Source organism: Caretta caretta, chromosome 9 (genome assembly GCF_965140235.1).
Source record: "Caretta caretta isolate rCarCar2 chromosome 9, rCarCar1.hap1, whole genome shotgun sequence".
NCBI classification, from domain to species: Eukaryota; Metazoa; Chordata; order Testudines; family Cheloniidae; genus Caretta; species Caretta caretta.
The window spans coordinates 68251031-68275220 of NC_134214.1; the positions used below are offsets into that span (position 1 = coordinate 68251031).

Here is a 24190-nt window from a genome sequence, read left to right on the forward strand (position 1 = left end):
ACAGTCCATTCATCCATTCCATACTTTTTTAACTTGCTGGCAAGAATACTGTGGAAGACCGTGTCAAAAGCTTTGCTAACGTCAAGTATTATAACATTGTAAATCTGTCCCTAGCAATGGGACTTCTTTGTGTCTGCTTCAGGTGAATATTTTATCATGGTTAAAAATGGTCAAAATCTGTTTTGGTTGTGTTTTGAATTCACAACCTATAGGGATATACAGTATTTCAGTGATTAGTGAAGAAAAGGATTGTTTTGTTCTCAAGCAAGGGAAACTAAATATTGTCTCTATTTTACTGTAGTTCTTTAAACAAAGGTATGATTGTTTTTAAGAAAAAAATATTGCTTTTGAACTGTCAGTGAAATATAAAAATGCCTTCCCTTGCTCACTCGTGGCTCGTTTCACCAAATCACAATAATTTTATCTCCGTGCTTTTACCTTCAATCACAATTTCTGTGAATCTCTGTTTCAAACTGAATTCTCCTCTAGTTGTCACACCAAAAAGGAAATTTAATTGTAAAATACTCATATGACAAATTCAGCTTTGTTGGCTGTTCAAATAGTAAGAGAAAAAGACTAAATTGAAAAGGATTGGAACAAACTGTGCTATAGCTACATGCGAGGGTTCCTTTTGGGGATAGGTGGTGTCCCTGACCTAGTTACATCTCTGGTACTTGCTGGGCATACCATCTGAGTTACCATGAGCAGCAGAAGCAGAACCTCCTTGCTCTCACATATGTCTTCTCGATAGCTCTTGATGTCAGCTACCTGACCAGGTATGAGTTTGCCATGATCACGAAGAAAGCAGTAACCTACTTACATCCCAATCCTGAAATTTTTGGCACATATTCCTTTAGGATTGGAGCAATAGTGTCAGTGCATTGGAGGGTTTTGACTCCTGGAATGTCCAGATAATTGGGTGCTGGAAATCTGATTGCTGTAGGATCTATGTTCACCCAACCTATGGGTCACTGTGGCACATCATGGAGGAGGGTTGATGTCTAGATCCTCAGGCACTCTCTTGCACAGTAGGCCCACAAGCAGGCAGCCAGGTCAGCAGATGGATCACAACTGGGTTTCAAGCCTGAAGCCATTGGTCTTTGAAGGAATCTGTATAAATTATTAATTCTGTGTGGGTTTATGAATTCTGTATATATTCTTTGCCTTCTTGGTTGTCCTTTTACCTCCATGCTGGGCTGAAATTCCAAGGGATAGTGGATCACTATATCTTGATGGTCTATCAATAGAAGATTACTATGTCTTGATGGTCCCCTATTAAAAAGCTTGAGGCAATAAGCTGGCTCCTACATAGGATAATTGGTATGGTCAGAAAAGAAGTTGTATGGCAACAAAGTCATCTGGTAGGAGTCTGTGAGTGCCTGAGAAGGCTGATCAGGGCATCACCTGACAGGAGACTGGAAAGTTATAAAAGGAAAGGAACTGCTCTACTCTGGGTCTTTAGCCATTTTTTACCAGCTCAAGGTGAGAAGAGCTGCTGCAGGAGCCTGGTGAGGCAGAAGGTATTGCTGTCTACCTCAACACAGACAATTTCAGGACTCCCAAGGGAAGGGTGAGCTGGAGCGAGGGGCATTGGGTTCAGAATGCTTGATGTTTTCTAAATGATCTCTGCACTTCTGTGCTTTATTTCTTTACTAAAAAATAATGGTGTTTAGAGTTGTGTGCAAGATCTGCATATCTAGCTTTCACTGCCACATACCCCTTTAGAGGTAAACTGTAAACCACTGCAAGAAGACTGAACCCTTTCATTGGATTCTGAGGAATAAGCAAGAACTCCTGAGAAGGCTCAGGGGAGATGGCATGAGGTTCAGGGCCTGGTCAGTTGGCTTTGCCAGGGGGCTCCCCATTGTCAAGAGGAGTGTCAGGTATGAGCTCTGCCGATGGAGTGCATGGTTAGAGGCCTAATGCTAAGGACAGTACCTAAATTCTGTCCAGCTGGGGCAAGCTAATCCCCCAATGTGGGATTTCTCATTGGGATCCTGTCACAACACTGAGGCTCTATCATAAGGAACTCAACTACATTTGTGACAATGGTATAGCAGAAGGGGCATGTTGTGGGATCAGCTTATGCCTCTTCCATATTCACACATGACTGAACTACAGTGACCTTATGTCCTGCTTATTCCACTTGGTGAAAATGATGCTGGGGCTTGCACCAGAGTAAATCTGAGAAATTGACTTGAGAGAGACAGAGTTGATTAGGGGGTTATGGCCACACACAAGATGGTTTGGTCCGAGATGCTCACAAGGTGAGTTTGGTGGGAAGCTGTTTAGTCAGCCTGCCTGGACAGGACCTGGAAGAATGTGAATTGTGAGGAGAAAACATTGCTGGGACAATTTTGAATGTAGGTGGCTCAGTGATCGCAAAGGGACATCTGAAACACTGGGCCTGATCTTATAAAGGGTGATTGAGTCCACCTGTCAGATGCAAAGCCTGAAATTTTGCTCAGTAACCTTAATGGCTAGATCAACCAGGAAATAGCACGTTGTGAGCTCTTACCACTGGTCTCCAGTGAGGATAAAGGCTAACAGGACAGCTTCCAGAGGTAAATGAGAGCCAGGATTTCTCTGGTGGACCTTGTGTCTGTAGCCCAGGGGGAGATCTGAAGTCTTTGTGGCCCAAGGTCTGTATTGGTAGCCTCTAACCCTACTGCCTTCATCCCCTGTAGGGGAAGGGTGAAAGGATTCCAAAGAGTAGTGTCTTAGGGGTAGGTTGAGGAAGGGTCCACCCTGCGTTATTGGAACTGTGTTTGGAGCCTTTGTAATTGGACCAAGTTAAATGCCTAGTATGTGAGAACAGGGGTGGGAAGTTTAAAGTGCCCCTCCACACTGTTAAATTAATAAAGCTGTGGCCTGCTACTTAAAATCTATCCCTTGCATCGCTTGTTCATTCACCAGCATGTCCTGATCAGTTTTGCTTTGAACTTGTCACTGTTTCTGTGAGTGACTGTCAGTTTAAAACTGAATTGTTTTCTAGTTGTGACACTTGAAAAGAAAATTGAATTGTACAGTACTCTTAGGACAAATACAATTGCTCTTCAAATAATGAGAAAAGACTAAATAAAATGTACAAGGATCGGAACAAGCTCTATTACAGTGACATGCAAGCTTATCTTTGGGGGCTCGGTGGTGATGTTTTCCCTAGCCTAGCTACAGTTCTGGAACTTGCTAGCCATCCCACTGTGGTTGTAATGCAGCCATTCAGGAGCAGCAGAAGCAGATCCCCTTCCCGTTACATATGTCTTTTTCCATGGATGTTGGTGTCCTCAGCAAGGCAAGATTAGCTGAGCTTTGGGAAGGCAGGCAGATAAGTAGAGGATCAAGTTTGTTTACAGCCTGTCCAGTGGTATAAGCCAGAACCACCAGAAACACTCATTTTATTTGCTGCTTTCTATCCCTTGTGTAAATTAGAAACTGGCACAATTTCATGCAGCTCCCCTCAGATTCCTGACCTTTGTTCCCTATAGATTAAAAGGGAAAGATGAACAATTCCCAGGAGGGCTCAGACACCAGCAATGCTTCAGTTAGTTCCTTTCCTTTCCCTGTATTACAGGAGCAGTGCTGAGAGTATGGGGTTGGGAAGCAAACGTGAATCTATTTAGCTCATGAAAGGGTTGACATCATCCCTGTTCCTGATTCTTGCTCCGCTCTTGGCTCCTGACTCACCCCTGTCTTCTCTCCTGTTCCCACCATGTTCCTGCTCTGTGCTTGATCCTTTCCTCTCCTTCTGTTCCTGCCTTTACACCTTGTCTCCAATCCTCAGTTACTAGTCCTGGCTCTGACTTCTGAGCCTGACTTTGGCTTGACTCTTGGGTCTGGCATTTGGAATCTGACATCAGCTCTTACTCTCAGCTTTGACTCCTAGTTGTGACTCTGGTTTGAGCCCAGGCTCTGGTAATTGGAAGTTGATTTTGGTGCTAGCCTTTGGCTTTGTTCTCCAGTTTGGATGCCTGCTCTGCCCACTAGACTTGACTCCTGCTCTGACTACTAGACCAGACTGCCCACATCCCAGTCCAAAATATGGAGCATTTATTAGACTTAGGTTCAGTTTCTCCTCTTATAATACGGAAGTAAAGAAAACTTTTCTCACAAGCATACATTCCCACTGTCACCAAATACTAGCACACGCTAGAGTGTACTAACAATAAAACCTCCAATAATATAAACTGTGTTGGTTTTCCCCTTTGCCATGCATATCTTCAGGAATTGCATCTCCACCCCATGATATAATGGGCATTTCTACTCTAACACATTATACATCTGGTCTGAGACTTAGTGAAAAAAGCATTGAGAGACTATATAACTAGCATGCTATGGAAAAGCAGGATGGATGAGGTATTTATTTCCCAGACTTGCGCTATACAGTGTTTCTTTGAATGCAAGGGTAGCTGTGTTAGTCTGTATCCACAAAAACAACGAGGAGTCCGGTGGAACCTTAAAGACTAACAGACTCCTCATTGTCTTTGAATAAAGGCTTTTCTTAAAGTACAGTCCCTCTGGATTATTGATGTGGGTATTGTTTCCTGAGCTTTAATTTGACTACCAAATTCAGAAGCACTCTATTTGTTATGCCACAACTTCAAAATGTCTATGATTTATTTTTTTTGCAAACAGGAGATACATTGCATTACTTGTTACAAGTTTAATGTTTCAACTGCATATGTAAATAGTGCTTAAAAATAAGCCCAAACCTGCCTTTACAAAAGAAATTTTTTTTCTATGAGGTCGAAATAGCCATTTGTGTTAATTGTTTTGATACTTTCCCTACTGTAACCAATCTTTACTTTTTTCAGAAAATAGAAATAACTAGTTTCCTTTAAAACATATAGAAATAATTGCAAGACATTGGTCTTATAAAATTTACATAATCGGAAGAGAAGGTATATCATATGAAATGTTAGAAATCATTTAGAGAAATGATGTATGTTTAGACTATGCCACTGGAACAAACTCATCTTTTATAAATCATCAGAAATTGAGTAAACCTCATTGCTAGCTCTCCAAGTTGAAATTGGCAATAACCAATTCCACTAACTTGTAGTGTGCAAAGTACAGTATTTCTGCCTAGATACCAGAGGAAAGCAAACTTTTTGAAATGACAGATTGTATTGAATTTTAGATCTCCTTTTGTGTCATAGCACCCGTTGGAAAATTGAATACAGCTATTTGTGCATCAGGAAAAGAAGCAGTGTGTGATTATATTTACATTGTATGTGGTGTGGACTCAAGTCAGCAAATTCAAGGGGGCATTGCAATCTTATGAAACTATAATGACAGCAAGTGAATTTTGGTAATTTTTTCTAATCACCTTCTAAAATTATCAGAATAAGTAATTCCTAGTTCTTGCATAACACTTTATTTTTCACAGCAATGCACCAGTATCCTCAAACAATTCTACATACTATAAGTGAGTAGTATTCTCTCTTTTTTACAGGTGGAGAATGTTTTTAACTTGTACATGGACCCAATCCTATAAAGACTTATGTATGTTATTAATTCAATGAGGCTGCTTATGTAATCAAGTTAAACACATTCATCACATAAGTAAAAGAAAAGGAGTACTTGTGGCACCTTAGAGACTAACATTTATTTGAGCATAAGCTTTCGTGAGCTACAGCTCACTTCATCAGATGCATTCAGTGGAAAATACAGTGGGGAGATTTATATACATAGAGAACATGAAACAATGGGTGTTACCATACACACTGTAATGAGAGTGATCAGGTAAGATGAGCTATTACCAGCAGGAGATCGGGGGTGGGGGAGAACCTTTTGTTGTGATAATCAAGGTGGGCCATTTCCAGCAGTTGACAAGAACGTCTGAGGAACAGTGGGGGATGAGGGGGAAATAGTTTTACTTGGTGTAATGACCCATCCACTCCCAGTCTCTATTCAAGCTTAAGTTAATTGTATCCAGTTTGCAAATTAATTCCAATTCAGCAGTCTCTCGTTGGAGTCTGTTTTTGAAGTTTTTTTGTTGAAGAATTGCAACTTTTAGGTCTGTAATAGAGTGACCAAAGAGATTGAAGTGCTCTCCAACTGGTTTTTGAATGTTATAATTCTTGACGTCTGATTTGTGTCCATTTATTCTTTTACGTAGAGACTGTACAGTTTGACCAATGTACAGGGCACAGCGGCATTGCTGGCACATGATGGTATATATCACATTGGTAGATGTGCAGGTGAACGAGCCTCTGATAGTGTGGCTGATGTGATTAGGCCCTTTGATGGTGTCCCCTGAATAGATATGTGGACACAGTTGGCAACGGGCTTTGTTGCAAGGATAGGTTCCTGGGTTAGTGGTTCTGTTGTGTGGTGTGTGGTTGCTGGTGAGTATTTGCTTCAGGTTGTGGGGCTGTCTGTAAGCAAGGACTGGCCAGTCTCCCAAGATCTATGAGAGTGATGGGTCGTCCTTCAGGATAGGTTGTAGATCCTTAATGATGCGTTGGAGAGGTTTTAGTTGGGGGCTGAAAGTGATGACTAGTGATGGCTACATTGATGACATCTTCATCATCTGGACCCATGGAAAAGAAGCCCTTGAGGAATTCCACCATGATTTCAACAATTTCCATCCCACCATCAACCTCAGCCTGGACCAGTGCACACAAGAGATCCACTTCCTGGACACTATGGTGCTAATAAGCGATGGTCACATAAACACCACCCTATACTGGAAACCTACGGACCGCTATTCCTACCTACATGCCTCCAGCTTTCACCCAGATCACACCACACGATCCATTGTCTACAGCCAAGCTCTACGATGCAACTGCATTTGCTCCAACTCCTCAGACAGAGACAAATATCCACAAGATCTCTATCAAGAAAAGGAGTACTTGTGGCACCTTAGAGACTAACCAATTTATTTGAGCATGAGCTTTCGTGAGCCACAGCTCACTTCATCAGATGTGTACCGTGGAAACTGCAGCAGACTTTATATACACACAGAGAATATGAAACAATACCTCCTCCCACCCCACTGTCCTGCTGGTAATAGCTTATCTAAAGTGATCAGCAGGTGGGCCATTTCCAACACAAATCCAGGTTTTCTCACCGTCCACCCCCCCACACAAATTCACTCTCCTGCTGGTGCTAGCCCATCCAAAGTGACAACTCTTTACATAATCAAGTCGGGCTATTTCCTGCATAGATCCAGGTTCTCTCACTTCCCCCCCACCCCCATACACACACAAACTCACTCTCCTGCTGGTCTAAACTGACCACTCTCCAAGTTTAAATCCAAGTTAAACCAGAATATCTGGGGGGGGGGGGGTAGGAAAAAACAAGAGGAAACAGGCTACCTTGCATAATGACTTAGCCACTCCCAGTCTCTATTTAAGCCTAAATTAATAGTATCCAATTTGCAAATGAATTCCAATTCAGCAGTTTCTCGCTGGAGTCTGGATTTGAAGTTTTTTTGTTTTAAGATAGCGACCTTCATGTCTGTGATTGCGTGACCAGAGAGATTGAAGTGTTCTCCGACTGGTTTATGAATGTTATAATTCTTGACATCTGATTTGTGTCCATTTATTCTTTTACGTAGAGACTGTCCAGTTTGACCAATGTACATGGCAGAGGGGCATTGCTGGCACATGATGGCATATATCACATTGGTGGATGTGCAGGTGAACGAGCCTCTGATAGCGTGGCTGATGTTATTAGGCCCTGTGATGGTGTCCCCTGAATAGATATGTGGGCACAATTGGCAACAGGCTTTGTTGCAAGGATAAGTTCCTGGGTTAGTGGTTCTGTTGTGTGGTATGTGGTTGTTGGTGAGTATTTGCTTCAGGTTGCGGGGCTGTCTGTAGGCAAGGACTGGCCTGTCTCCCAAGACTTGTGAGAGTGTTGGGTCATCCTTTAGGATAGGTTGTAGATCCTTAATAATGCGTTGGAGGGGTTTTAGTTGGGGGCTGAAGGTGACCGCTAGTGGCGTTCTGTTATTTTCTTTGTTAGGCCTGTCCTGTAGTAGGTAACTTCTGGGAACTCTTCTGGCTCTATCAATCTGTTTCTTTACTTCTGCAGGTGGGTATTGTAGTTGTAAGAAAGCTTGACAGAGATCTTGTAGGTGTTTGTCTCTGTCTGAGGGGTTGGAGCAAATGCGGTTGTATCGCAGAGCTTGGCTGTAGACGATGGATCGTGTGGTGTGGTCAGGGTGAAAGCTGGAGGCATGCAGGTAGGAATAGCGGTCAGTAGCCATTCCTACCTGCATGCCTCCAGCTTTCACCCTGACCACACCACACGATCCATCGTCTACAGCCAAGCTCTGCGATACAACCGCATTTGCTCCAACCCCTCAGACAGAGACAAACACCTACAAGATCTCTGTCAAGCTTTCTTACAACTACAATACCCACCTGCAGAAGTAAAGAAACAGATTGATAGAGCCAGAAGAGTTCCCAGAAGTTACCTACTACAGGACAGGCCTAACAAAGAAAATAACAGAACGCCACTAGCCGTCACCTTCAGCCCCCAACTAAAACCCCTCCAACGCATTATTAAGGATCTACAACCTATCCTAAAGGATGACCCAACACTCTCACAAGTCTTGGGAGACAGGCCAGTCCTTGCCTACAGACAGCCCCGCAACCTGAAGCAAATACTCACCAACAACCACATACCACACAACAGAACCACTAACCCAGGAACTTATCCTTGCAACAAAGCCCGTTGCCAATTGTGCCCACATATCTATTCAGGGGACACCATCACAGGGCCTAATAACATCAGCCACACTATCAGAGGCTCGTTCACCTGCACATCCACCAATGTGATATATGCCATCATGTGCCAGCAATGCCCCTCTGCCATGTACATTGGTCAAACTGGACAGTCTCTACGTAAAAGAATAAATGGACACAAATCAGATGTCAAGAATTATAACATTCATAAACCAGTCGGAGAACACTTCAATCTCTCTGGTCACGCAATCACAGACATGAAGGTCGCTATCTTAAAACAAAAAAACTTCAAATCCAGACTCCAGCGAGAAACTGCTGAATTGGAATTCATTTGCAAATTGGATACTATTAATTTAGGCTTAAATAGAGACTGGGAGTGGCTAAGTCATTATGCAAGGTAGCCTGTTTCCTCTTGTTTTTTCCTACCCCCCCCCCCAGATATTCTGGTTTAACTTGGATTTAAACTTGGAGAGTGGTCAGTTTAGACCAGCAGGAGAGTGAGTTTGTGTGTGTATGGGGGTGGGGGGGAAGTGAGAGAACCTGGATCTATGCAGGAAATAGCCCGACTTGATTATGTAAAGAGTTGTCACTTTGGATGGGCTAGCACCAGCAGGAGAGTGAATTTGTGTGGGGGGGTGGAGGGTGAGAAAACCTGGATTTGTGTTGGAAATGGCCCACCTGCTGATCACTTTAGATAAGCTATTACCAGCAGGACAGTGGGGTGGGAGGAGGTATTGTTTCATATTCTCTGTGTGTATATAAAGTCTGCTGCAGTTTCCACGGTACACATCTGATGAAGTGAGCTGTGGCTCACGAAAGCTCATGCTCAAATAAATTGGTTAGTCTCTAAGGTGCCACAAGTACTCCTTTTCTTTTTGCGAATACAGACTAACACGGCTGTTCCTCTGAAAGATCTCTATCAAGCATTCTTACAACTACAATACCCACCTGCTGAAGTGAAGAAACAGAATGACAGAACCAGAAGAGTACCCAGAAGTGACCTACTACAGGACAGGCCCAACAAAGAAAATAACAGAACGCCACTAGCCATCACCTTCAGCCCCCAACTAAAACCTCTCCAACGCATCATTAAGGACCTACAACCTATCCTGAGGGACAAACCATCACTCTCACAGATCTTGGGAGACAGGCCAGTCCTTGCTTACAGACAGCCCCACAACCTGAAGCAAATACTCACCAGCAACCACACACCACACAACAGAACCACTAACCCAGGAACCTATCCTTGCAACAAAGCCCGTTGCCAACTGTGTCCACATATCTATTCAGGGGACACCATCATAGGGCCTAATCACATCAGCCACGCTATCAGAGGCTCGTTCACCTGCACATCTACCAATGTGATATATGCCATCATGTGCCAGCAATGCCCTTCTGCCATGTACATTGGTCAAACTGGACAATCTCTACGTAAAAGAATAAATGGACACAAATCAGACGTCAAGAATTATAACCTTCAAAAACCAGTCGGAGAACACTTCAATCTCTCTGGTCACTCGATTACAGACCTAAAAGTGACAATTCTTCAACAAAAAACTTCAAAAACAGACTCCAACGAGAGACTGCTGAATTGGAATTAATTTGCAAACTGGATACAATTAACTTAGGCTTGAATAGAGACTGGGAGTGGATGGGTCATTACACAAAGTAAAACTATTTCCCCATGTTTATTTCCCCCCTCCCCCTATTCCTCATACGTTCTTGTCAACTGCTGGAAATGGCCCACCTTGATTATCACTACAAAAGGTTTTTTCCCCCCCACGCTCCTGCTGGTACTAGCTCACCTTAAGTGATTGCTCTCGTTACAGTGTGTATGGTAACACCCATTGTTTCATGTTCTCTGTGTATATAAATCTCCCCACTGTATTTCCCACTGAATGCATCCAATGAAGTGAACTGTAGCTAATGAACGCTTATGCTCAAATAAATGTGTTAGTCTCTAAAGTGCCACAAGTACTCCTTTTCTTTTGCGAATACAGACTAACACAGCTGCTACTGTAAAACATCACATAAGTAGCGTCATTGAATTAATGACATGCATAAGTCTTTACAGGAACAGGTCCAAACTTAGTGGCAGAGCTGGAAATGAAATGCAGGCACTCTTGGTTTCTGTTCTCTTGCTCAGTATAGGGAGTCATGGTGACTATTTTGTAGTTTGTTGGTTGTTTGAATTGTAAAGGAGTATGTTTTTCTTCATTACAATGTCAGTAAGGTCAGAATTTCAACCAGTAATTCTTCTGTATCTCTCAGGTGTTGGGATTCCCTCTGAGACCTTTTCCATCCCGTTTTCCAATAACTCAGTTTGACTCCACATTTCGTCACTCAGATATCTTTATTAGGCATATAGCAAAGCTAAGTTAGTTGATCAGACATATGCAGGGTACATACATAAGTGCTGGAACTAGGAGTGCTGGGGGTGCTTCCACATCCACTGGCTTGAAGTGGTTTCCATTATATACAGGGTTTACAGTTTGGTTCAATGGCTCTCAGCACCCCTGGGTACATAACAGATCCAAAGTACTAAATAACTAATCAGCTTAAATACACATTCTGAAACAAACTCCACATGTGCCCTCTATTCTACATCAATTGTGATTGGTTCATTAGTTTCTGGGAACCAGTTTCCAAACAGATCGCAAGTTGTTCACACACCACACATATGCTTCTGTTACATATTGCTTACTATCCTACTATATTTTATATTCGCTACATACTTCACATGTTGACAAGGCTACTGTAAATTCAAGATTTGTTGATTATTTCATGTCCTTGCTTAAAATAGATCTACATCAGGCATATCACCAAAATGTCTGACCACCTTTTTTTTTTTTTTTAAAGATAATATAGCATATATTAATTGTATCTCTTTTGGCTTCCCCCCTGGATCTTTTATTCACCTGTTCATACTAAACTCAATAATGGAGAGGGAATATACCATTTTTAAGTGATCTCTCAGTATGTCAGTATCACATACCTCTCTATAGTCTTAACCTATATAATTCTGGGTTTAGATTTTAGTGCAGGTAGTTAAATTTTCCTATAGCATGTTTTCCAACAGAAAAGGTCATTAATACATATTGTATTTTATATGTAATAAATAATTAAATGACTCCAGCAGTTGTTTGAATTTTCCTTGTTCAAGACCATAAGAAATGCTGGGGGTGGGGGAAGCAAGCAAAATAGGTGTTTCAGACATAGTTTGCGGTTACATATAGACTTTGAAAGATCATATTATACCCAAAGCTACTAGAAAACTTCTTTGTAATAATTAGAATCCCCTACAAGTTCATTTGGAAGGTTGAATTCCTGCCCCCAACAGGAATATCCCACCATTCTTCACAGCAGTCATGTTTCTGTAGCAAGCCATCGCCCTTGGAAGAGAGAATGTAAGTTTCTTGAGAGGGTTCACATATTGTACAGCTGTGTGAATATCCTCCGTCAGTGTTGGCATGAAATGCAACCTGGAATGCAGAATGAGGTTATGGGTTTAATATCATAGTTAATGTTGTTAAAGTTTTATTAAAAAAAATTCAAACATCAAAGTGTTTTTAAATGTTGTGAGATAGAGATGGCAGAGTTGCCAGACATGAAGGGCCCTTAGCCAGCTTGGATCCTATATTACTATAGTAAATGTAATACAAGGAATCACCCTTGTCAGAAACCTCTGTCTTGACGGATCATCCCAAAGTGTTCCAAAACTTATCATGTACAATTCTACTCCACATTTATTAGAACAATCACTTCTGTTAAGCTACCTGAGTTTTCTTGATCCCTTGTTCTGTCTCTAAAGACCAGTTTCACTGTATGTAACTGAGTGAGTCTGTGACTTAGTGTAAATCCTTTGTGCACCTCTACAACTAATTCTTGATTTGACACATTTCCTTTTAAAAATGGGTGCTAAGGCTGCACACCTATGATTTAAAATACATAGTCAGTATCCAAAGCACTTCAGAATGCAGAATATCTTGATGGATCAAAAGCGCCAGAATGAAATATTATATTGAAAATGCCTCAATATTGTGACATTTTTATATGTTTTTAAAAGTTCTTCCATAATTGATCCTACAGGCTGTAGCCAATGTCATCCCAAGCCAGAGAGCCAAAGGAAATGCTGATCTAAGTTCTTGGGCTCTCCAGAACTCCTTCATCTGCCTCTGAGCCCTTCCCACCCACAGCAATAGTTCATTGCCAGCTCACTTTCTAATAGGATTTAACCATCCTTGCCCCTTGTGACAGAAGGTCTTTAAAGCTGTGGATGGGTAACTAGTCCTGGCATGACTATAATTACTCACCACTGAAATTTGCAACATGTTTGTGGGCCTTTCCCCATAGGATCATGCTGTACAGTGGGACTGTTCCAAGGTTCTTGTCCTACCATGCCTCATTATGTGTCCCTGGATTTTCCATTAATCCCAGGTGTGGTGTTTTGAGGCTGTATACATTTCACCGCTATTCACCACTATATAAGATCACCATCTCCTTTGTCCCAGTACTTGCACTGTTTGGTGTTAGACGAATGTAGTTAGTTTACAGTGATAGATTTAAGACCAGAGCTGGAAAAAAAATTTGACAAATCCTTTTTTTTTTTTCCAATGGAAAATGCTGGTTGATTGCAACTGGAACTTTTCAGACATGTATTGGTTTAATGAGACTTCTGTTGGGGAGGTTTCTAATGGCGGGATGGAATTTCTGGTCAAAATGAGAGAGAATTCCTCACCCCTTAACCCAAATAGCCAATGGTTAGGGCACCCACCTAGTTAGGCAAAGCAGGGACCTGAACCTGCTCTCCCACATCCCAGGTGACTGCCCTAACCAAATGAATATTTTAGACGAATGTAGTTAGTTTACAGTGATAGATTTAAGACCAGAGATGGAAATATTTTAGGGGGTGTGTGACTCTCTCTCTCTCTCTCTCTCTCCTGGTTTTAATGAATATTTGTGAAAGTCTCAGTTTTGTCCCCGCAGGGAATGAAACCAAATGTTGAAAACTGAAATTTTTTCTTGAAACAGAATTTTATTTTCTGACCAGTCCTACCTTTGACAAATAATATAGTACTGTCCATCAGTTGAAGGTTAATACACTAGCATGTCATGTGACAGAAACTATTTGTGCCCAACTATGGTAACCTTAAGGGAGGCTGTTTGGAAGAACAAGTAGTATTTCAAGAATTTGCAAATATATTTTATGCCTGTATAATTCATTATATTAGATACGAAGATGACATTATAGTTATGGAAGGCTTGCAAAAAGCAAAATGATTTTTTTAAAAAGTCTGCTCACTGACTTAAGTTTGAGTTTCACTTTATGGAAAAGTCAAGTTAATATTGAATATTTAGATTTATTGATAGCTAACAGTCATAACAAATTTTGAAATTAATATACCACGTGAAGAAACCCAACAGGCAGAAATATCAATTTACACAGTTATAGTTTTCATCCAAAATATATTCTATATAATATCCCTTAAAGACAGCTTGTGAGATTAATCTAGAATGGTTCTACAACAGAAGAACTTGAACAGTCTAATTTGTAATCTAGTGGAATTGCAGAAAGAGGTAGTATGCATTGTATATGAAAATCAGTTACCCAAATATAGACAATATGAAGACATACGAAGCATGCACTCTTTTCAATAAGAATTTCTTTTATGGAATTTTTGGAGCTTTTGTGCTAGCTAAAAGATAGAGGCCTATGTTTTCAAAAGTTGACTTGTGACAACAGAGGACTGAGCTAGCTCATGTCTGAAGTATATGCTACTATGCATATTTTATACTGCTGACTGCTGTAAGAAATTGTTATATTTTGCTTTGAAAAATGTTTATTCAAGTACCACTAATGTGATACATGGGTCATATAATCTTTTTAGTTATATGCAGCAAATATTTACTCTCCAGAAGGAAAATATAGTATTACAGGAGCCTTTTGCCATGAAAACTGGTATTGTAATTTATTGATCCAATAAAAAGTATTGCATTATCTACAGTGGCTACTTTAGTCTTCTTACTGAAGATAGTTGCACTTTTTGATGGATACAGTTTGAAACATTTCAGACCTTCAAGGTAACCAAGCCTTTTAATGTTCCAATGCTTCGAAGGATTTTATAAAACATTCCACACTCTTTTTTTTATCATCTCCTTCTATGCTTTTTGTTTGTTATCAGGAGAGAGAGGAATCAGTTACTGTGTGGCACCAGTGGTTTCAGGTACAATGCCTTTATCAGACCATAAAGATTTTATTATCCTACCCAATTTATATTTTTTGAATTTCTGGATTTGATGCATGCATCGAGCTTGCTTCCCTGCTGTGCCAGCTGTCAGCATTTCCTATTCTTGGATTTTACCGTAACCATATTTTTCATGTTTGCTTTATTTTTTTTAAAAAAATTGAATTTTGATGAACATGCAGAAAATACAGAAAGTGACACATACATATAATCTATACATACGATGAGATACAGCAAAAATATCATAAAACAAATTAAATGTATGCAATAAATGCATTTTATCTCATATAGATGACACTGCATCCTTTGGAACTGATAGCATACAAATAAGCAATAAAGTAAAGGTAAAAACTTGATTATGCTGATGCTCAAGATTTTTATCAAAGAGTTTCTCCTTTGTTCTTGTGCATTTTGACATGAAGCTATAAGTTTTAACCAGTATATAGCATGCACTGTTTTAGTATAAAGTATGAATAGATGTTTGTCTCTGTGGATTTAAGAAGCTTTCTGAGAATGTCAGGAAGTACCTTTCTGAGCCTTTTCTTTCAGTTCACTACCAGTTTTTACATATACCTGAAATTTACATGAAATTTACAAAAATTACCAGGAAATTTACATGTACCTGAGATGGCTGCAACACTGCTTAATTTGATGTGTTATAAAATAGAAAATTTGTAAGGAGGTTTCAAAGAATTGTTCTCATGACACTTTTCAGAGTAGCAGCCGTGCTAGTCTGTAAACCTGGTCGCTGCACATTGTGACTTTGTCCTCACCCATAACTATCTCACATTTGGGGACAATGTATATCTTCAAATCAGCGGCACTGCTACGGGTACCCGCATGGCCCCACAGTATGCCAACATTTTTATGGCTGACTTAGAACAACGCTTCCTCAGCTCTCATCCCTTAATGCCTCTACTCTACTTGTGCTACATTGATGACATCTTCATCATCTGGACCCATGATAAAGAAGCCCTTGAGGAATTCAACCATGATTTCAACAATTTCCATCCCACCATCAACCTCAGCCTGGACAGGTCCACACAAGAGATCCACTTCCTGGACACTATGGCGCTAATAAGCGATGGTCACATAGACACCACCCTGTACCGGAAACCTACGGACCGTTATTCCTACCTACATGCCTCCAGTTTTCACTCAGATCACACCACATGATCCATTGTCTACAGCCAAGCTCTACGATGCAACCGTATTTGCTCTAACCCCTCAGACAGACACACACACCTACAAGATCTCTATCAAGCATTCTTACAACTACAATACCCACCTGCTGAAGTGAAGAAACAGATTGACAGAGCCAGAAGAGTACCCAGAAGTGACCTACTACAGGACAGGCCCAACAAAGAAAATAACAGAACGCCACTAGCCATCACCTTCAGCCCCCAACTAAAACCTCTCCAACACATTATCAAGGACCTACAACCTATCCTGAAGAATGACCCATCATTCTCACAGATCTTGGGAGACAGGCCAGTCCTTGCTTACAGACAGGCCCACAACCTGAAGCAAATACTCACCAACAACCCCACACCACACAACAGAACCACTAACCCAGGAACCTATCCTTGCAACAAAGCCCGTTGCCAACTGTGTCCGCATATCTATTCAGGGCACACCATCACAGGGCCTAATCACATCAGCCACACTATCAGAGGCTCGTTCACCTGCACATCCACCAATGTGATATATGCCATCATGTGCCAGCAATGCCCTTCTGCCATGTACATTGGTCAAACTGGACAATCTCTTCATAAAAGAATAAATGGACACAAATCAGACGTCAAGAATTATAACCTTCAAAAACCAGTCGGAGAACACTTCAATCTCTCTGGTCACTCGATTACAGACCTAAAAGTGACAATTCTTCAACAAAAAACTTCAAAAACAGACTCCAACGAGAGACTGCTGAATTGGAATTAATTTGCAAACTGGATACAATTAACTTAGGCTTGAACAGAGACTGGGAGTGGATGGGTCATTACACAAAGTAAAACTATTTCCCCATGTTTATTTCCCCCCTCCCCCTATTCCTCATACGTTCTTGTCAACTGCTGGAAATGGCCCACCTTGATTATCACTACAAAAGGTTTTCTCCCCACCCCCCGCTCTCCTGCTCTTATTAGCTCATCTTAAGTGATCACTCTCGTTACAGTATGTATGATAACACCCATTGTTTCATGTTCTCTGTGTATATAAATCTCCCCACTGTATTTCCCACTGAATGCATCTGATGAAGTGAGCTGTAGCTCACAAAAGCTTATGCTCAAATAAATTTGTTAGTTTCTAAGGTGCCACAAGTACTCCTTTTCTTCTCATGACACTGATTCACACTGATGCCTGTTCAGCTACTGCCTTCTGTTATGAATGGGAATAAAAGTATCCAATACCACAAAGTTATTGTGCTGGTTATAAATCTCCCTGTTTGAAAAATAAAAGAACAAAAAAGGTTAAATTAATCTCATAAAAATTGACATTTCCAAATCTTATCAGTTTCTGTTACAAAACTGAAAATCTGCTGCTGATCTCTTTCCTGGAGAATTTAATTAATTTTTTTATTTAAAAGTTTATTTGCTTTCATCGAGCCAACAGGCAGTCCGATATCAGATTTGAAAGGAGAGGCACAGAGAATAGCTTTGAATGCTTTTGCCCATGACTATGCTGACCTCTACAAATGCCAAATGGAGACTGGTAACCTTTCAGTATAGCATATATTGATGCTCTGTTTCACAGGAAGTGAGTATCATGTAGTGGTTAGGGCACTGATCTTGGACTCATGAGACCTGAGTTCTGGTCCTAGCACTTACCTGCTGTCTGATCTTGGATCAGTCCATTCACCGTGTTGTGCCTTTCTTCCCTCTCCCATCCTTTGTTTGGTTGTTTGTTTGTTTGTTTTCCCCGTCTCCTCTGGTTCTTGTCATGCGGACAGAAAGCAGAAGACCAGAAGTCTGAGGTGCAAGCAATGTTTATTGTTTATTGAGGTTAGTTTCCAGCAAGCAGGTCCATAACTCTGATGCTGCAGAGTCTTGTTTCCCAGTGTCCCATTCTCCCCCCTCCTTAGCAAGCATAACTGTACCTGAAATGCGTGCTCTTGGTCCCATCCCTTACAATTTATGATCTTGTTCCATTTTGGAGGGTCATGAGTCTGGGGTCTTCATCCCAGCTCTTTTGAATCCCATGGGAGGAGGGAGGTTGTGCTACGGTCAGGGACAGGCATTTATTTGGCCTTTTAGTGTTTTATACTTCCCCCAAACCCCTTTTGCCCCTCCTGACTGGTTGCTTGACTTTGCCTTGAAACAGGAGTTCAGGCAGTCTTAAAGTGTGCGCATGTATATTATACTCCCAACGTGCCCAGTAAGACTTTAACTGTTTTTATCTGTTCCCATTATACTAACAAATCTATCTGGCTAGGCAGAACAACATACGCAGCGTCTTTGTCCTTTGTTTATATATATTAGTAAGACCTATAAGTGTATCAAGAAGCAAACGGGAAACCAAGACCTAAAATTCTATCTTGGGTGAAAATACAGGCCTGAATCCTACATTATCACTAGTACTCCTAACAGGGCCTTTCAGTGCTACTGAGTAATGATGATCATAATATATGGAGTGCATGTCTTTCCCAATCTAATTTATTTTATGCTATGTTTGTTATAGCAGGTGGGATAGAAGTATGTGATTGTCGTGTTCCAGTTTGTTGGTCAAATTATCCCCTCCCAGTTAAAATTGGAAGAAGACCTGTTACTCAAAAATATGAGTATTTCCTACTTATCCTCCTTGGGTTGGAGGTGAGTTGTTTTGCGTTCTCTGCAGAAAAGTCTGGTATATTTCAAGGGATACATGTGGAGGTCCTTTACCACTGTGCAATGCTGGCCCCTGCTTTTCTGAAGTATCAGTGACTCCCACTAGTTACAATACCTCTCACGTTACCGTGAGGAAAGAGAAAGGCAAAAAAGTTAATATAGACATGGGCTTTGCATGTGATAACCTCCACAGAGAGTCCTCTGTAGCATTTGATGGGTGATAGGCATGGAGAAAATGCTATAGAGTCATTCAAGCTTCCCTTATACACATAGAGGGCACCTCCACATGCAAATTTCAGGGGGCATTTTTTGACCATACCAATGGCTGAGCAACAAGCTGCGGGATACAAAATACTGTATATCTTTTGAGTGTCCTCTCAGAGCAAATGGTCCATCATGGGAGATGTAGTCTGTCTAGGTAGCACAGCCAGTCAAAGAGAATTGAGTCATAAGGTACCCTCTTTACAACTCCCAGGAGGCCATGCAACCACACAGGGAAATGAAGTTTGATGCTGAAATGATTCAAAATGAAATGTTTTGGATCAGTTCAGCAAACTAAAATGAAACCGTTCAAATTGGGAATATTGAAATATTTGCTTCAGTTGAAAATTCCTAAACAACACGTTTTACCATTTCCTCATCAAAATTTTGGGGGATCTTTCATTTAATAAAAATATGATATTTCAACTGGAAGAAGACCAATGTTGAAATATTACAATTTTTCACAAGATGGAAATTCCAATTTTCACTCACTTCTTCCAGGAACATTTTGCACTTGGCTCCTGCTTAGCTCTGCAAGGAGGATATCCCTACTTGTACTCCTTCTCTCTTCCTTACTTGTGGATTTGGCACAAGGTGGCCCCACATATGGAAGTCCAGTGACATCAAAAGGAGTTTTGCATGTGTGGCACCGTCATATAAAATAAGGGCCCAAACTTGTGTCTTGACACAATTCATATCCCCAAATGCCTTCCATAGGTAAATCATGAAGTTAGTAAAATAATAGAAGCTGAGAGAGATAGAAAACAAGTCAAGGTATTAGGACTGTCAATTAATCACAGTTAATGCATTTGATTAATGCAAAACCAATATACTAGATCAAAAATTGTGATTAATAGCAATGTTAAACAATAATAGAATTCCAATTTAAATTTATTATATATATATTTTGGATTTCTTTCTACATTTTCAAGCATGTTGATTTCAATTACAACACAGAATACAAAGTGTACAATGCTCATTTTATATTTTTGTTTACAAATATTTGTGCTGTAAAAATGATAAACATAAGAAATAGTATTTGTCAATTCACCACATACAAGTAATGTAGTGCAATCTCTTTCTTGTGAAAGTGCAACTTACAAATGTAGAATTATTATTAGGGCTGTCAATTAATCACAGTTAACTCAAAATGAATTGTGATTAAAAAATTTAATCTCAATTAATCACAGCTTTAATCACACTGTTAAACAATAGCATACCAATTGAAATTTATTAAATATTTTTGGATGTTTTTCTACATTTTCAAATATATTGCTTTAAATTACAACACAGAATACAAAGTGTAAAGTGCTCACTTTATAATATTTTTAATTACAAATATTTGCACTATAAAATAAACAAATTATAATTTTCTGTCCACCTCATACAAATACTATAGTGCAGTCTCTTTATTGCAAAAGTGCAACTTACAGATGGAGTTTTTTGTTACATAAATGCACTCGGCAACAAAACAAGGTAAAATTTCAGAGCCTACAAGTCCACTTCGTCCTACTTCTTGTTCAGCCAATCGCTAAGACAAACAAGTTTGTTTGCATTTACAGGAGATAATACTGCCCACTTTTTATTTACATCACCTGAAAGTGAGAACAGGCATTCGCATGGAACTTTTGTAGCAGGCATTGCACAATATTTGTGTGCCAGGTATGCTAAACATTCGTACGCCCGTTCATGCTTCGGCCACCATTCCACAAGACATGCTTTCAAATGCTGATGACACTCATTTAAAAAAATGCATTAATTAAATTTGTGATTCAACTCCTTGGGGGAGACTTGAATGGAGACTGCTCTGTTTTACCCGCAGTCTGCCATACATTTCATGTTATAACAGTCTTGGATGATGACCCAGCGCATGCTGTTGGTTTTAAGAACACTTTCACTGCAGATTTGACAAAACGCAAAGAAGGTACCAATGTGAGATTTATAAAGATAGCTACAGCACTTGACCGAAGGTTTAAGAAGGTGTAGTGCTTCCAAAAGCTCAGAAGGATGAGGTGTGGAGCATGCTTTCAGAAGTCTTAAAAGAGCAACACTCCAGTGTAGAAACTACAGAACCCAAACCACCAAAAAAGAAAATCAACCTTATGCTGGTGGCATCTGACTCAGATGATGAAAATGAACATGTGTCAGGTTTGGGTTGTTATCAAGCAGATCCCATCATCCGCATGGACGCATGTCCTCTGGAATGGTGGTTGAAGCAAGAAGGGACATATGAATCTTCAGCACATCGAGCATGTAAATATCTTTCTACACCAGCTATAAAGTGCCATGCCAACACCTGTTCTCAATTTTAGGTGGCATTTTAAACAAGGAGCGGGCAGCATTATCTCCTGCAAATGTAAGCAAACTTGTCTGTCTGAGCGATTGGCTGAACAAGAAGTAGGACTGAGTGGACTTGCAGGCTCTGAAGTTTTACATGGTTTTATTTTTCAGTGCAGTTATTTTTTGTATATAATTCCATATTTGTGAGTTCAACTTTCATGAGAAAGAGATTGCACTACAGTACTTGTATTAGGTGAATTTAAAATACTTTTTCTTTTGTTTATCTTTTTACAATGCAAATATTTGTAATAAAAATATGAAGTGAGCAATGTACACTTTGTATTCTGTGTTGTAACTGAAATCAATATATTTGAAAATGTAGACAACTATCCAAAATATTTATAATAAATTTAAATTGGTATTCTATTTTAACAGTGAGATTAAAACTGCAATTAATTGTGACTATTTTTTTAAATCTTGTGATTAATTGTGATTGTGGTTTTTTGTTTTGTTTTTTAATAGTTGACAGCCCGATTAGGGACATCTGCTATACAGAAGTATATTTACAGCTGAGATTTTCAGAGACAGAGTTAGAGTTTATAGCTAGGATCTTCCCAAATTCCTTATTGCCTAACTTCCTGCTCCAGATTTAAAGAAAAAGTGGAGAATATACCTTAAGAATTTGAGTTTCCTCTGGTTTTATTTTGTTTTAAACAATGCATCCAAGCCACGTGAACTTTCACCCATGCTAAGTGTATCTATATTTCCTTTTCTGAAAGAGAATTAATGGGGATTATTTTGAAAAGCAGGATTATTTGCCACGTATGGGTTTGCCTTTGGTGTCTCATTTCAGAAGAACAAATTGTTATAGTAAGGGCGAATGTGCATGAGAAATAAAGTTTACTTCCAATTGCACAAGGGTACTGATAAGTAAAATCTTAAGTGGAAGCTGATTCTTGCTTCTCAGAACTGAACACAGTGTGCCATATTTGAAGGGAGGGAGTTAAAAGCCAAAGGTTAAAGTTTCCGTGGCAAGTATGTTCCTTATGTAAGCATGAGTGGGAATCAATGTTATGAATTTGCTGAGATGCAAGTTATATTTTAAAGCTGCAATCTAATAAACTAGGTTTGCCAATTTGATAAGTGTTTGTAGTCAATATTAGAATTGAACGTAATTAGGATAAACATTTTGTTGACAGTATTTCTCAAATCAGGACACTTAGTGCTCTTAATAGTTTATTAATTCCCCCAGAACCACATAAGTTTACAATCAACACTTCATCAATCAAGTGTAGACACAGCCAATGTTCTAGCCATATACTTACCACAAAAATACAGATTCCAAGCAATTGTCATGTCATACTAGGGCTGAGCTCAGTTATACCATATAACAATAAAAATCACCACACTCTCTCTTATTACATTTACTTATGATCATCACTTATTTAGTATCTCTAACACACTTATTACACTTCCAGTATTTTTCCAATGAGTAAGGATTCACTTGTCTTAAATGCACTTTTAAGAGTGTGGTCCCTGCTATTTGAATGGATTGGTATGAAAGGGACAAGTTTAAAACATCAAAAGCAATTGTGTAAACTTATTGTTTTAGATTTCTTAGATGGCTTTGCTTGAGTTTACAAAGGAGAGCATGCATAGCCAGTAAAAATCCAATATATGGCTCCTTGAGGTCTCACTAGAAAGAGTGTAGACCAGGGACAGGCAAACTTTTTGGCCTGAGGGCCACATTGGGTTTCCAAAATTGTATGGAGGGTCGGTTAGGAGAGGCTGTGCCTCCCCAAACAGCCAGGCGTGGCCTGGCCCCTGCCCTCTATTTGCACCCCCCTGCTTCTCACCCCCTGATGCCCCCCCCGGGACTCCTGCCCCATCCACCCCTCCCTGTCCCCTGACCGCCACCAGATGCCTCGCCCCTGACTGACCCCCATCACCCCATCCAACCCCCCCCCCTTCCTGACTGCCCTCCACCCTGGGAACCCTGCCCCCATTCAACCCCCCTGTTCCTCACCCTCTGACCACCTGGACCCCTAGCCACACCCCTGCCCCCGACCACTACCCCGAACTCCCCTGCTCTCTATCCAACCCCCCCACTCCCTGCCCCCTCACTGCACTGCCTGGAGCGCTGGTGGTGGTACAGCTGCGCCACCCAGAGCACCAGGACAGGCAGCTGGACCGGCTGGACCCAACCACGCCACCGAGCACCGGGTCAGGCTGCGGCTCTGCAGCTGCACTGCCCGGCAAAAGCTTGCAGCCCTGATGCTCAGAGCAGTGGGCGGGGAGGGGGGAAATATTCTGGGTACTCTTCTGGCTCTGTCAATCTGTTTCTTCACTTCAGCAGGTGGGTACTCTAGTTGTAAGAACGTTTGATAGAGATCTTGTAGGTGTTCCCCCCCCCCACTGTTCTTCATATGGTCTTGTCATCTGCTGGAAATGGCCCACCTTGATTATCACTACAAAAGGTCCCCCACACACACACACTCCCTTGCTGGTAAAAGCTCACCTTACCTGATCACTCTCCTTACAGTGTGTATGGTAACAGCCATTGTTTCATGTTCTCTGTGTATATAAATCTCCCCACTGTATTTCCCACTGAATGCATCCAATGAAGTGAGCTGTAGCTCACGAAAGCTTATGCTCAAATAAATTTGTTAGTTTCTAAGGTGCCACAAGTACTCCTAAGATTTCAGGGGTCTCAATTTCTCTGTTGCTTCAGTCAGTATCCAGTAGAGGGCACTGATGTATAACAAATTTCTGCAGTCCTTTTATTGGAGGTTTCTTATATTTGATTCATTTCAAGGATAGAATTTCAGTATTAGGTTAGACTGTCAGTTCAATCCCCTTCCCTCCTCTCCCCACATGCCTTTTAAGC

General features: G+C 40.7%; 1 long non-coding RNA gene across 2 annotated transcripts; it reads right to left on the reverse strand.

Annotated features, from left to right (window-relative positions):
• Window positions 1–11030: 11030 nt before the first annotated feature.
• On the reverse strand, window positions 11031–23942 carry LOC125642698 (uncharacterized). Of its 2 annotated transcripts, none has more exons than XR_007358481.2 (3): window positions 23827–23942; window positions 17767–17872; window positions 11031–12178 (listed from the first exon to the last, which is right to left on the reverse strand). It is a non-coding gene; the product is annotated as an uncharacterized LOC125642698 (long non-coding RNA). The 2 variants fall into 2 exon arrangements; XR_007358480.2 differs by having other exon boundaries at window positions 17767–17907; window positions 23827–23930.
• Between the last annotated feature and the right edge of the window lie 248 nt (window positions 23943–24190).